The 14,466-nt window shown below is 46.2% G+C and overlaps 1 protein-coding gene across 9 annotated transcripts in view; it reads left to right on the top strand.

Moving 5' to 3' along the window:
• Positions 1-325: 325 nt before the first annotated feature.
• OTULINL (OTU deubiquitinase with linear linkage specificity like) overlaps positions 326-14,466 on the top strand; it is a 35,614-nt gene continuing 21,473 nt past the window's right edge. For 2 of the 9 annotated variants that reach the window (XM_073332310.1, XM_073332314.1), the window contains exons 1-2: positions 326-466; positions 1,579-1,739. The gene's annotated coding sequence lies outside the window, so the exon portion shown is untranslated. The remainder of the gene's footprint in view (positions 467-1,578; positions 1,740-14,466) is intronic. The other 7 variants (XM_073332312.1, XM_073332311.1, XM_073332306.1 and 4 more) reach the window with 6 other exon arrangements.

The raw sequence follows: 14,466 nt of genomic DNA, 5'->3' as shown, positions 1-14,466 counted from the left end.
TGCAGATTGAGAGTGGGGCACGCCTCGGAAATCTTCGGGCTTCTCTGCGCACACCAGCTGCACCATTAGGGGACTGGCCAGCGCAGTGCACCTGCCGAAACTCCTTATGGGGAGTGCGTCCACACGGGCGCCTCTGGCAGGGGCGCCTGTCCCAACAGCTGTGTCCACAGGGCAGCACGGGCCTGGCTAAAAGCGGGGGGTGCTGTGCTGTGCTGGTACCCCAAAGTCCCCCACCCTGCCTGCAGTGCCTGCCCGCCCCTCTGGGGGCGCCCTTCCCACCCCCCGCAGACAGCGGGCGGCGCCCCGCAGAGGCGCAGGCGGCGGAGCCTGAGGGAGCGCGGCCCCCGAGCCGGGGGTGGGAGTGGCGGCGCCGGCAGCTCCTCCCCAGCGGGGCGGCGCGGCGCCGCCTGTCCCCAGGGCCCCGGGCGCGGCACTCCCGGCAGCGGCGGCGCCGGCGGCCCCGCAGGTGAGAGGCTCTCCCGGGACCGCTCGCGCGTGGCGGCTCCGGCGTTTGGCAGGCGCCGCCCCGGGGATCCCTGCCCCTGCCCCTCCGCGCTCGCCCGGCGGCTGCTGCCGCTGCCCGCGCTGCACCGGCCGCCCCCGGTCTCTGCCCGGCGCTAGCGTGTGGCAGGCGCCAGAGGATGCCCCCTCCCCCGCCCCCCTTTGGCTGCGTCCTGGGGTGGGCGGCTGGGGCGTGAGGGGGTGTCACGGCGAGCCCGGGCTCACGGCGAGGGACGACAGCGGGGCTGGGCTCTGGCCGGGCGTGGTGTTTCCCCTCCCTCTCTCGCAGGATCGGTGGCTGCCCCGGGGGCGGCTGGTTTTCTAGCCTGGTTTGGACGGGGCGGGAAACAGGGGAACGGCAACGAGATGTGGAGAGCGCCTGGGGGCGCGGAGGGTGGACCCTGCAGGGCTCGGGGAGAGGGCTCGGGTCCTTCCCCTTTCAGTCATTCTTGGCACAAGCCGGGGGTGGCATTTGGCTTCCAGGCCAAGGGGCGTTTTCTGTAAGCCTCACCTACCTACTGTTATGGCAGGTGCCAGAGGGTGATGCCCCAGGAAAAAAAGATAAGGGCAAAGAGCTTTCTTTACATTAGTCCTCCCACTGTGGTTTTTAAAAAAGAAAACAGTTTGGCCCATGCATGTGTTGTAATGTCCTGACTCCCCCTCTACTACCAACAGCTTGGGGAACTGTTGATAGGGAATTATATTCATAGGTCTTTTTATGCTCTGTTATGTGAAGGCTCCTTGGCAAGGAGTATAAATACTTGAAGTGTCTACAGAGATTTAAGAGAGACTTAATAATACTCAGCTTTCTTCCAATTGTGCTCTCTGTTTAAGAAACAAAAAACACACAATACTGCTGGAATCTTTTAATAGAGACAGCAGTGGATTTGACTGAGGCCAGAGATTTGGGGGAAAACAGTGCCTTGTAAATATTGCAAGGTTCCAAGGGGATGTTTGTACATGTTGTTTCAGGCGGGGAGGAATTCCAGGAAGGGATTATATTTTGTGAAAATGGGAATTCTTCATTTTAAACCTTTAATGTTACATTTTGAACACTCTGAGGTTGTTGGCTTGTAGATGCACAGATAAGCGTCCAAACTTGCATGGTGTTGAGTGCCCTCAACTCCCATCACAGAGGGAAAGGAGGAGGAGGGAGTGCTCGACTTCCAAAGTCACGCTGAGGGGGACATCACCAGAGCAGTCAAAAGATGGACGTGTTCCCCTTAGTCTCCTCCCAGGTGATTGCAGCTACATCTCATAGTCATAGTGAAGTTAGTGCTTACTACCTTACAGCCTTGTGCCTGTATTTGCCTGATCTCTTATGTTCCAGAAACCATAAATTTTCACTTTGTCTTTCTGCTGTAGCAGTCCAGCTTTAGAGTAAATTACTGCCGGTCCATCTGTCTTATTACATACTCTGACTGAGTCTGGACTCTTTCTCTCTTGCTGACCAACTAATCATTTGCTCACTGATTGAAATGTGAAAATTGCTCCTACCTCGCTTTCAGTTTTAACTTCTGAAAGTTAAAGGGAAGAAATTTGCAAGCTATTCAATCAGACAGTACCATTGTGGTTATTGTGATTCTCTCAATTGCTGATACTTGAAGATATAATTACTATTTTACCTTAGCCCTAGGAACAGCTGTTTTCACATTTCTCAGTATATTGAAGCTGGAATAATGTGTGTGAACTATTAAAATTGGTCATTTCTATACTTGGGCTCTAAAAACTGTGTTTAAATCTCTGGAGCTTGTCTCTCAGGACCTAAGTTGAGATCTGTAATTAACAACAGCTAATGTTTAGATAGAGAATTTAAACGTGCATTAAAATAGAGATGTACAGTGGGACAACAGATGCTTGTATTTTAGAGGCACCACAAAGAAGCCAATTTGCATAACCAACATGCAAAATATTGCTAGACCCACTCTCCCCACTTCTCTTCCCCCTCCCCCTCCCTGGGAATCCACTGTACGTAAGAGGGTATGTGAATTTATTTTTTGTTTTTGTTTTCTTGTTGGGGGAGGAGAGGGAAAACGCTAGAAATTATGCTCAACATTTTCAAAGTTGCATGCCTAAAACTAGGCAACTAATTCCTTAATTAAGCAAATAAATAATTGGTCTGATTTTTCAGAGATTTTGAACACCCAAATATTCCATACACTTCAATGACAAATCTGCATGATCAGCATCTCTAAAAGTCAGGCCTCTGTATAATTGCCTTAAAATGGATTTGGGTGCCTAACTTTAGGTCAGTGGTCACCAAGCGGTCGATTATGATTGACTGGTCTGTCCTAGAGGATCTCCCAGTCGATCGCGATCTCCAGTGTTGCAGTGTGGCTGCCGCTAAGGCATCCTCCCCACTCTGCTTCTGCCTGCAAGCACTGCCCCCACAGCTCCCATTGGCTGGGAGAGCTGCGGGGGCGGTGCTTGCAGAGAGGGGCAGTGCACGGAGCCACATGCTCCCCAGCCCCCCCCCCCACAGGGGCGCATTGGCCCCTTCCGGGAGTGGTATAGGGCCAGGGTAGGCCGAGAGCCTGTCTTAACCTTGCTGCGCCTGCTGCCGACCAGGAACCACTGGAGGTAGGTGCTGCCTGGTGGGAGGCCGCTCCCCATCTCTGAGCTGCCTCTCGGAGTCAGCACCCCATATCCCCTCTTGCATCCCAACACTCTGCCCCAGCTTGGAGCCCCCTCCTGCTCCCAAACTCTCTCCTAGAGCTTGCACCCCTCACCCCTTCCTGCACCCCAACCCTCTGCCCCAGGCTCAGCCCAGAGCCCCCTCCCACACTGCAAACCCCTCGGCCCAAGTCCAGAGCCTGCACCCCCCTCCTGAGCCCCAACCCCCTAACCCAGCCTGGTGAAAGTGGGTGAGGGTGGGGAAGTGTGGGCAATGGAGAGAGGGGTGATGGAGTGAGCGGGGCTTTGGGGAAGGGGTGGGGTAGATCCTGGGTTGCCCTTAGATTCAAAAAGTGACCACTGCTTTAGGCATTGTAAATTTAAACAACTGTAACAAGCGTTTTTACTACAAACAGGCCCTAGGTTAAGTCTTCAGTAGCAGGGCCCTCCTCTTGGGGAGAAGAAGAATTGCAGGGTCTTTTGAAATTCATTGTGCATCGGCACCTGCCTCCTGTCTGCAAATGCATCTTTAGTGGCATTATTTTTAACATTCCAAATCTCTGAGCTGTTTCAAACCACCCTTATTTTTATTTTACCCACTATGTAACCCTTGAAATATGATTTTCTTTCAACTTGGTGGATGAGCTTCCCTGGCCATGCAAAATGTGTAACCCATGCTAATAGAATGGCTCCTTGTCCCCCTCTAGTGGCTAGATCAGAGATCTTGGTCTGCAGCTGCCCTGAGCTAATGGACCTGGTCCATTTTAGAGGGTGCCCAAAATAATGCGGGGGTGGCCAGTCCAAAGTTGAGTGAGAGCCGTTGCGAAGTGGTGCACAGGGTCACACAGCACACCTTGGGTTTGGTGCCTGCAATCAGTAGTACGGAGAGCGACTTGCTTCGTCTGGCTGAGTCCAAATTCCACTGTGGCTGCCCTTGGCATCATTGCACCAGGACCCAGGAGTCTCGCTGAGCTGTGAATACAGAGGCAGATGTGGGGACTAGGGGCTGGGGATACCACTCCCACCATCAGCGGGGCTGAAGTACAAGGAGAGGCGGACTGGGGGCACACTTCCTGCCCCTCCTGGACACAAGCAGGGCAGAGTCCCCTCATCTCTGTGGGGAGGGTAGCAACTGCACAGGCCTGGATCATCTCTGACCCCCCATTCCTTCCCCTCTTCTTAAACTCTTCTATCTCCATGGTACTTTTTTTGGGGGGGGGAGGAAGGATGTATGTGTGTGGGGGTCTCTATTTCATATTTTTGCCCCACACCCTCCCCCGCAAACCTCTGTTCGGTTCTGAGCAAAGGTTCATGATTTTTAGAGTGAGGCCTCAGGTTCAGTTCCCAAAGATTATCGGCCAGGGATGCCACTATAAACAGAAAAGGGAGACTTGCAGCTTTCTGATGGAACCATCACTTGCTTGTAGGCCTGGTAGGTTCCAAAATATTTGGTCTTAAATTGTCTGAAATATAGTTTAGATGTCCCCTTGCTCTTAGCCCTCAGCGACTGGACCCACAGTACTAATTTAGCTTTCAGGAGGAGAGAATACAAAAGATGATGCCAATACATTTTTGTTGAAAACAGAAAAACCTCTCAAAGAATTGAAAAGAAGTTCATTTGGTAAAATAGGTAGCATGATCATGTGATTTGGCAATTGTGAGTAATGTGGCCATTCAAACTTCTTATTGCACCACACCGTCATGTATACAATATACACATTCTGTTGTGTGTTGTCAGTGACTAATGTCATTTTATTGGTAGGTGAATTGTGGGAGTGGGCTGTGCAAATGATATTATGCAATGACACAAATGTTCTACATTAACAATCATGGTAAAATATCAGGTATGTTGGGACTTGAGAGATCTGCTAGCCTTGCGCAAAGGTTACAACTATATATAGTCATTTTATTTTTTAAATACATTATTTTTCAGAAGTCTATATTTCTTGGGTTTACAGCTTTAAACCATGTCTGGTTATAATTCCTTAGCTCTGAAAGCACTGTGAGAAGGTGCAGTAGCAAAGTGATTTTGTAGTTTGGCTACACACAACAGTTGTACAGATTTAAATGTATAGTTAAATGGTACAAGCCCCGTAGTGTGGATGCAGTTGTACTGGTATAAAGATATTTTCATAAAGTGCTTTAACTAGACACATTAATTGTGGAGCTTCTTTAAAACCTTTATAACTGTTCCTGAAGACCATAATCTGAATTCTAACTGAGCTATAATAAGCTAATAAAACAAAACATTAATATGAGATACTGTCTGACACCTTTTCCAGCACTGTCTTGGCAATCTGCATCTCTCTTTTGGCTTTGTCATTTACTTGATATACAGTGGAGTAATTGTACTCCAATGCTGATGAAGCTGCTTTCATCCATGTATGGAATAATAAGGACCTTTGCTCACAAATATCGTTGCTGGGATTCCATGCTTGGCAAATACAGATTTTATGTGCATTATTCCAACACTTGATGTCAGACTTGACAACATGGCACTTTACAGAAAGATACCATAATAAGGCATTATTAACTAATTCTTTAATTAATTTCATTACAATGAATCCCAGTTTATATTTTCCCATGGCTAAGAACAAAGAGTTTAAATCTGGTGCAAGATGGCTATAAATTGTCTTTTGCTCTCCTTCCCCCACCATCCTTCATGGGTTTCTGAGAGTAAGTTCACGCTACTGTGTTAATTTTTATGTATACATATTTACACATTTACTTACAATTGGGCAGAATACCTTTTGTTAAAGCAGTGTTAAGATAAAATCAGTTAAAATCACACAAAATCATGCAGTGCAGAAATAATAACCAATGGGAAACAAATTAGATGTAGACAAGGGAGAAAAGAGATGGCTTTTGCTGAGATTTGAAAACAAGTGGCAAATCTAAGGGGTGAAGAGGCTGTGGGGCAGTAGGAGGAGAGAGAGGCTGTTCCGAATAGCAGGGGAGTCCAGTCCATGGAGGGTACTAAAGACGGGGGATTTTTAAAACTAGATGCTGAAATGAACGAGGAGCTGTGGCGATTTATGTAGTATTTCTTAACCAAAGGGGCATATGATATTTTATAATCTGTTTCATATGACTCTGCCTGAAGTTGGGAGTTAAATCAAAGGAGGCTGTAAAGGGGGAAACCCACAGGAAACGAAACAATGGCAGTTATCAGATGGGGAGTACCCCCTGTCTGTCACTCTCTGGGCTAGAATAGTTTACTGTTCCCAAGGCAGACCATAGGATCAAAGGGATTAGAAACCTCAGAGATCCTATAAAAGGTAAGTAGGGGTGGAGTGAGTGGCCACTGACTGCCCCAAGGTATCAGCAAAAGCTAACAGGCTGGCAAGAAACACAGATGCTGTGAGCAGGTTAATGTGCTTCTCCCAGCCAGAGATGGTGGTAGCTGGACTGAGGGAAAGTTACAACAGCTGGCATGGAAATTTTAAGGTTTAAGCAAGCCCATGCATGTAGGGACCTTTTATTGTTATTCCCGTTTGCTGTGTGCTTTGTTTAATGTCCTTTAGTTCTGTTTTCATTTCTTGTCACTTCCTGTTTTTCTTTTAATTCCTTTTAGCTGTGGCATGTTCCTCAAAGCTTGGGTTTTCAAAAATAGTTAACTCCAGATACAGCTTTAAAGTGCAGATCAGTTCTGAAAAATTATTCTGTAAATACTGCATTGCAGTACTCCAATATTATTCACTCTCAGTAATTCCCATATTAAATATCCTTAGTTTACAAGTAAAAAGACCCCCCCCCCCGTTCCCCAAACTGCCAGCCCTGTAAAATCAGCTTGGTATCCAGAGTCAAACTTAATTAGAATCCATTGCTAGATGGAACTGCAAGATTCATTTCTTTTTCCAGGCCTTCCCAGCTGATTAAGTCTTGGTTTCTAAGCTGATTGGTAAAGCTGCAGAGGCAGCAGGGGACCATGGTCTTTTGGCTTCTTTTTATGGAGATCTTGAATGTCTCTATTTAATCCTTGTAAGGTGTCCAGATACCAACGGTGATGCCAGATATATACTAGAAATAATAATAAATTCCATTGTACAAAGTATTTCAATCAGGAGTTAAAGGAACACCATCAACTTAAATCACAAAGGTGAAATATTTATACTTTCAGTAGTTTTTGGCATTACAAGAGTGACTAAGAGAATGGAAATAAAACATTTATTTGTTTATTTTGTGCATCAGACAGTGCTTTGTTTATAGTCAATTTCAGTTTCTCTGATATTGTCAAGTCAGTTCACCTTTTTATTTGTGTGGATCTTTCACATGACTGGGAGAGAAAAACAGAAAAATGTAATTGGAGCACACCAAAAACTGGGAGAAGAACTCATGTGGAGGTGCTGTATCTGCCACTACTTTTAACTATTTTTTAAATTGTCTAGATTTCAAGTTAATGATGTCCCTTTAGGGTTGAAGAGACCACACTAATCAAATCTGGCTGCCTCACTGATATTTTTTCCCCTCTGGGATGCTAACCAGAGTAAAAAATTTAAGCTTGCTTTTCTCAGTCATCAAAATAGCTAGACTATCAAATGAATTGATTTCCTACACTGGCACAGGCAAAGGTGAGTGCTTCCTTGTACTAGCAGCTGAAGACAAAAACAACCAGAATTGTATTGATATCACTAATTATGTAAAAACTGATGGGCTTTCAGAACAAATTGCTGTCAGTAGGTGCCAGGTAGTCAGCATGCCGTTTCTCAGAAGCTTGTAGGTATGGATAGGAAGCAGGCTTGGTTCGGTATAATGCTGTTTCTGTCATTGGTTAGGTTAGGGTTGAGGTTCCTGACTGTCTGAGTAATCTTTTATTTATTGGATGTGTGGGGTGTGCTGAGCTTGTGAATATATGAATATTGCCCTGAAGCTAATAGTCTGCTTGCTAGACAGCAGTTTTTGTTGTGTTGTGTCCTTTCAGCTGCCACACTTCAACTGTAAGGCTCTGGGTCCTAAAGCCTACAAATGGTTGTTTACAAATGGATAAACTGATGAGTAACACTGAGATTAGGTGACTTGCCCAAAACCATACAAGGCCTGCTCTGATTTCTTTCTCCTGAGAGAGCTGATGGGGTACTCTGACAGATGGTTTATTTTCTCATACAGGTCACAATCAGTTCTATTGTATGTGTCTTTATTTTCTGTTCTGATTGCTCAGTGACTGAGTCCTTTGAATACATCCCTTATTTGACACTAAACTGGGAGGAGTGGTAGATACACTGGAGGGTAGGGATACGATACAGAGGGACCTAGACAAATTGGAGGATTGGACCAAAATAAATCTGATGAGGTTCAACAAGGACAAGTGCAGAGTCCTACACTTAAGACAAAAGAATCCCATGCACCGCTACAGACTAGGGACCGAATGGCTCAGCAGCAGTTCTGCAGAAAAGGACCTAGGGGTACAGTGGACGAGAAGTTGGATATGAGTCAACAGTGTGCCCTTGTTGCCAAGAAGGCCAATGGCATTTTGGGATGTATAAGTAGGGGCATTGCCAGCAGATCGAGGGACGTGATCGTTCCCCTCTATTCGACATTGGTGAGGCCTCATCTGGAGTACTGTGTCCAGTTTTGGGCCCCACACTACAAGAAGGATGTGGAAAAATTGGAAAGAGTCCAGCGGAGGGCAACAAAAATGATTAGGGGACTGGAACACATGACTTATGAGGAGAGGCTGAGGGAACTGGGGATGTTTAGTCTTTAGAAGAGAAGAATGAGGGGGGATTTGATAGCTGCTTTCAACTACCTGAAAGGGGGTTCCAAAGAGGATGGTTCTAGACTGTTCTCAGTGGTAGCAGATGACAGAACAAGGAGTAATGGTCTCAAGTTGCAGTGGGGGAGATTTAGGTTGGATATTAGGAAAAACTTTTTCACTAGGAGGGTGGTGAAACACTGGAATGCGTTACCTAGGGAGGTGGTAGAATCTCCTTCCCTAGAAGTTTTTAAGGTCAGGCTTGACAAAGCCCTGGCTGGGATGATTTAGTCGGGGATCGGCCCTGCTTTGAGCAGGGGGTTGGAGTAGATGACCTCCTGAGGTCCCTTCCAACCCTGATATTCTATTCTATGATTCGGTTTACAAGTACTCACATTTTATTGTACATCTTGACCTTCTGACGCTCATGTCCATGATTATAATTTTTATGATGATAATGCCTGTGGACCCCAGTCATGTAGCAGGAGCAGAGCCGTCCCTAGGGTATGGCGAATCAGGGTGACTGCTCCTGGCCCCGCGGGCTGGCATGGTTGGCCGGCGCGCATGGGCACTGTGTTACCCGCTGGCTGGGGGAGGCTAGCCCCCAACCTTGCCCCTTCCACCCGAGGGACAGTGCTTGGTGGCGCTGCTGCAGCCTCCCCAGTCCCGGGAAGGCAGGCAGTGTGGCCCCAGCCCCCTGAAGCCCAGCGGCAGCACCCGGGGGGCGGAGTGTGGGTGGGGCCACACCTGGCTGTTTGGGGAGGCACCGCCTCTCCTGCCCTGCCTGGTCAGTCCTGGAAGTGACGAATTCGTCACTTCTGCCCCAGGCCCCACACACCCTGAGGGACGGCCCTGAGCAGGAGGACTCCTTTGTGTTAGGAATTGTACAAATAAACATGAGAAAAGGTGTTTCCTGTCCTAGTTATGTTGTATGTATATTGCTCTTGTTGTAACACTCTGCCCACCTGAGAAGAGATCAGGACACAGGCAACTACCTGTGATTCTCTAGACACTCACATTTATTTACTAAGAAGCACCACCCACAGCCCTTTGCCCCTGGCTGGAGACAGAGGCCATAATATGTCTGCCAGCCTGTTCCTGCAGTGTCTCAGAGGACTGGGACAGTGTCAGTTTTACCAGGATTCCCCAGTGGCAGCAGCATTTGCTGCAGAATGCAATACAGTTCACACTCTAGACCAGTGCTACTCAAAGTGGTGGGCTGCGGACCTGTGTCGGTCCACGAGCCATTGGCTGCTGGTTTGCACGCACATTGGAAAAAAAAATTGCCAATCCCCCACATCAGATGTCTAGAGCAGTGCTTCTCAAGCTTACGTGTACGTCTACACGGCAATGAAAGACCCCTGGCACAGTCACAGGTATCCTGGGTAAGCTGAATCAGGCTCACAGGGCTAAAAATTGCCATGTAGATGTTCGGGCTTGGACTGGAGCCCAGGCTCAGAAACCCAGCAAGTGGGGTGTGTCTCAAACCCTGGGTTCCAGCCCGAGCCCGAACGTCAACACTTCAGTTTTATAATCCTGCAGCCTGAGCCTGAGTCAGCTGGCATGGGCCAGCCACAGCTATTGTACTGCAGTGCAGGCATACCCTTAGTGTCAGAATGGCTGACAGCTTGGGAGATACTGGTGAGGACCTTTCGTCTAAGATTAAGTGTGGGAAGGCATTCAGGGTTAATATATAGGTTCAATAGTCCTTTACTCTGCCAATTTGGATTTAGCACACCACTCTCAAAAGTTGTATGTTTTGGAAAGCAGAGACTGGACAAAACAAACCTGAGCAGCGTCAGGCTGACTCATCATAAACCTCAGCAACTGATAGATCCTCTATAAATAATAACCTTCCTTGATATAATAGCTTTATAGGAGTTTACATAAATCCAATTTCTTTGCATATGATTGGAGTGTAACATCTCTGAATGCGGAAGGAGAACTTATCCTAATGAATTACAGTAGAACCTCAGAGTTTCGCACACCTCAGGAATGGAGGTTGTCCATAACTCTGAACAAGACAGACATTACCGATGTCAGCCATGGGGATGAGGGGCGGGGAAGAGGGTTGCAGCTGCAGGGAGGGGCAGGGCTGCAGGTGGGGGCGGGGGAATCAGGGCTTCTGACCCTATGGGCATAGGGCTCTGGGTGAGGGGCTTCGGGCTTCTGCCCCGCAGGAGCACCAGGGCTTAGGACTTTAGACCTGGGGGGAGTGTTGGGGCTCGGGTCTGCAGCCCCATGGCTCTATTCCCAGCTTCAGCCCTGCAGGGTTGCTGGGCCTTGGGTCTCCATCGTGGCTCCATTCCCAGTTTCAGCCGGAGGAGAGGCACTGCGGCTCGGGGCTTTAGCTACGAGGCGAGTGCTGGGGCTGAAATCGGCTGATTGGTCACTTCTGGTTCCACAAGGTGTCCAGTTGACCAGTAAGTCCATAATTCTGGTGATTATATCTTTGAGCTTCTACTGTAATATAAAATAATAATGGCAATGACCAAAATTTCAGGAAGGTTTTCTGTTTGTTTTAAAAAGGAATGTATTTATAATATTTGCTAAGGGTAAGTGCTTAGAGAAGGTTTACGTTTTCTGTGGTACATAATGATATTCACTTACTAGTGTCTGAAGCTTTCTCTTGTGTTTTTTCCTTGCTTGATTGGAAGTGGATTTGAGCCTGTTATTGGTCCTTGCTGGAATACCATTCTGCAAGGAGACTAGATTAGGAATGGATTCATGAACTGAAATTTACCCTCATTTGTACGAATCCCTAGAAGAAAAATATAATTATGTACATTTTCCTTTTTGCAATCAAGCAGGGGGAAAATCTCAAAAATATACTTTAAATTCTCAGCAAACAGGGTCCTGGGTATAGATATGGTGGTAGTATGTCAAACAGCAGCTGAAGTGTACCAAACACTACAATTTTGGACAGCTTGGGAGACTGGGGTATTTTTATAACGAAAAGGCTACTCTGCTACCTCACAATTTTATTTTTTCTGAAAGGCCTCTGGACACCAGAGGGAAAGACATTTTTGACTCCTATAAGGCAGCAGAGTAGCAAAGGATTTCCTGAAAGTATTGGGCCAAAATACTGCAGAAATTGTTGTATATTGTGTGACCTTTTGACTCTAGTCTCAGTCTCAATATGTATGCCCATTTCCATATAAAAGCCAAGACTTGAACAATTTAAACTGAACGCTACTTTTACCATATGGTGAATACAGTTATTGATACCATCCTGTCCCATACCCATCACCATTACCTTCGGATACTGAGGAAGCAATTAGCACTTATGGTGTTTCTGATAGAAGAAGGGGAGAAAGTTTTGTTAGTATGGCTATTTCCTGTTAGTTCTAAGGGAACTGAAGCTACAAACTGCATTCAGGTACTATGGCCCCCATTTCACTGGAGTCTTTGCTATCATAGCTCTCTCAACCGTCAAACCTGCCAATGTGTGACACAATTCATCCAAGTGACTGAAAAATGACTAAAAGATGGAATACTTGTGTTTCATTGCATGTCAGATTGACATGTCAGTGACAGAGAAATAGTTTTATACTATAAAACCTTTGTTCAAGGAAATTTTGTGGGGTTCTTTTTAAAAGGTTTATTCAATTCACCTGGAAAAAGAGGAGGTATGCACTGTACCCAAACCCACTGTTCCCAAACAAACATTGGTGGTCAGCAAAGTTTGAACTCTGGATCCTCAGATCCTGAGCCCAGAATTCTATGCTGTGATGTAAAGGAGTAACTGTGCTCTCCGTAGCAGCCACGAGAAGGGATCTGACGTACATTGTGTAGTATCTAAATATATAGACCTCGTCACTTTCTGATCAAAATACAAACTTGGTTTTCTGAACTTGTTTGCCTGTGTGTGCCATAAAACCTTTTTGTTTTTTAAATGCCAAAAAAGTACACACACCCACACCTGTGTGAGGGAATGGAGAAAAAAAGTGTACTCAGTCATACATCACCCAGTCTACTTTTAATTTTGGAAGGTGCTTGGTTATCACAGTGATGCGTGTGGTATAAAAAGCTGAACAGAAGAGCAAGAAGGCTGTGTCCTTGGAGAAGACACTACCTAATATTTTTTGTGGCTGATCTGAGGAGGACTTAGACAAGAATCCATTTCTCACTATCCACCAGCAATAAAACACAGTTGCAGGCACACTCCTCTTTATATTCTTGGGGTGGGGGGGTGGGGGAGGATTTTGTCCTGGTATTTTTCAGTGCCTAATAGAAAGAACCCAATAGTCTGTAGATTTTTCTAGTGCTAGCAGAGTTGATTGTAAAGATGATGATTTAGCACAAGATGATGGCCACTGTGGGGAGTTCTGACACAAGTTTTATGGCAGTTTTCTTTGTATTCCCTTTCTGGCTGTATGAGGGGTCAAGGCCTCCAGATGCTCCCTTGCACTAGGAATGTGCCACTGCAGGTCCCACCAATCACTCCACAAATACTCAGTGAGAAGCCACTCTTGTTGAGGGCTCCTTTATTTATACACAGGCTTCAAACCTGCTCAGTGGACAGTCTTATAGAAAAGTCCATATGTCATAATTTAAAAGTTCTCGCATTACTTGTCATTTGCTGTCTGCCCAGATGTGTCTCATGCAGCTCACCTGTCTGGGTGGAGGATCATCAGGGTTCCTTGGGCATCCCAAAGCCTCATGAGTGTTTTGTTAGAAGCCTGAGAGTTGCACCTATTTCCATAGATTGCAGAAGAGTCAGCCCTCACCTTGACTGTAGCGATGTCTTCTCTCAGGTGTGGAGAAGAGATTTGGTGTGAGCACTGGGTGCAAGGAACTGCTGAGCTCTAACCCTGCCTCGGAGGCAGAATCCCATATATAGTATGTGTTGGAAAGTTTGGTATTGGTGGGTTATTCCAGTTTACAATTGGTTCCAAAAACAACAACTCTGTTTCCAATAGCCATTTATTTAAATAATTTCAGTCTAAGATGTAAATGGACAAGTGATGTTCTAATCAGAATAAGGGCTAGTCAAGATGAGCAGTGAGTGTGCAGCAAACTGGGGTGTAAATCTACAGCACACTAGTATGTTGCACACTAACTGTCTGTATGAACTTTGCTACTGCCGTCTAAAAGTTCCCTTGTGTGCTTCGAAACAGGAGTAGGTCAGTGTGCATTAGGGAACTTCTAATGCATGGTAGCAAGGTCTGTAAGTTCCATAAGTGCACAGCATATTAATGCACTGTAGAATTACACCCCATCTTGCTGTTCGTCTAGACAATCCCATAGTCATTCCTATGGTAGTAGACTACTGGTGCACTTCTCTGCTCCTATGGGAATTCTTTGCCAAAAAAATAAAAATTCTGTGCTTAAAAATTCTGAGCACAATATTTTAAAATTCTGTAAAATTCTGCATATTTTATTTGTCAAAATAACACAATAGAATCATGCCAGTTTCAAAATGTCTGTAACAAAACAGACAACAAAAGAGATTCAGGAAATGTTTTTTGACAAATAGATTCCTTACTAGGCATATTAATACAGAACTCTGAGTAATAATTCATTTAAACTACAATACAGAAATGTATTTCCAGCACCCCTCAGAAGCAGTGCAAAGGCTTGCAGGCTGAGGGTGGGGCTGAGGGAGAGGAACGGAGGGGCTGAGGAAGAGGAAAATAATTGCTGGGAATGCAGGAGTG

The sequence above is a fragment of the Lepidochelys kempii genome, chromosome 2, assembly GCF_965140265.1.
Source record: "Lepidochelys kempii isolate rLepKem1 chromosome 2, rLepKem1.hap2, whole genome shotgun sequence".
In the NCBI taxonomy this organism is placed as follows: domain Eukaryota; kingdom Metazoa; phylum Chordata; order Testudines; family Cheloniidae; genus Lepidochelys; species Lepidochelys kempii.
Note: the sequence above shows the minus strand (reverse complement) of the source record. Positions and strands in the feature narration are given on the sequence as shown.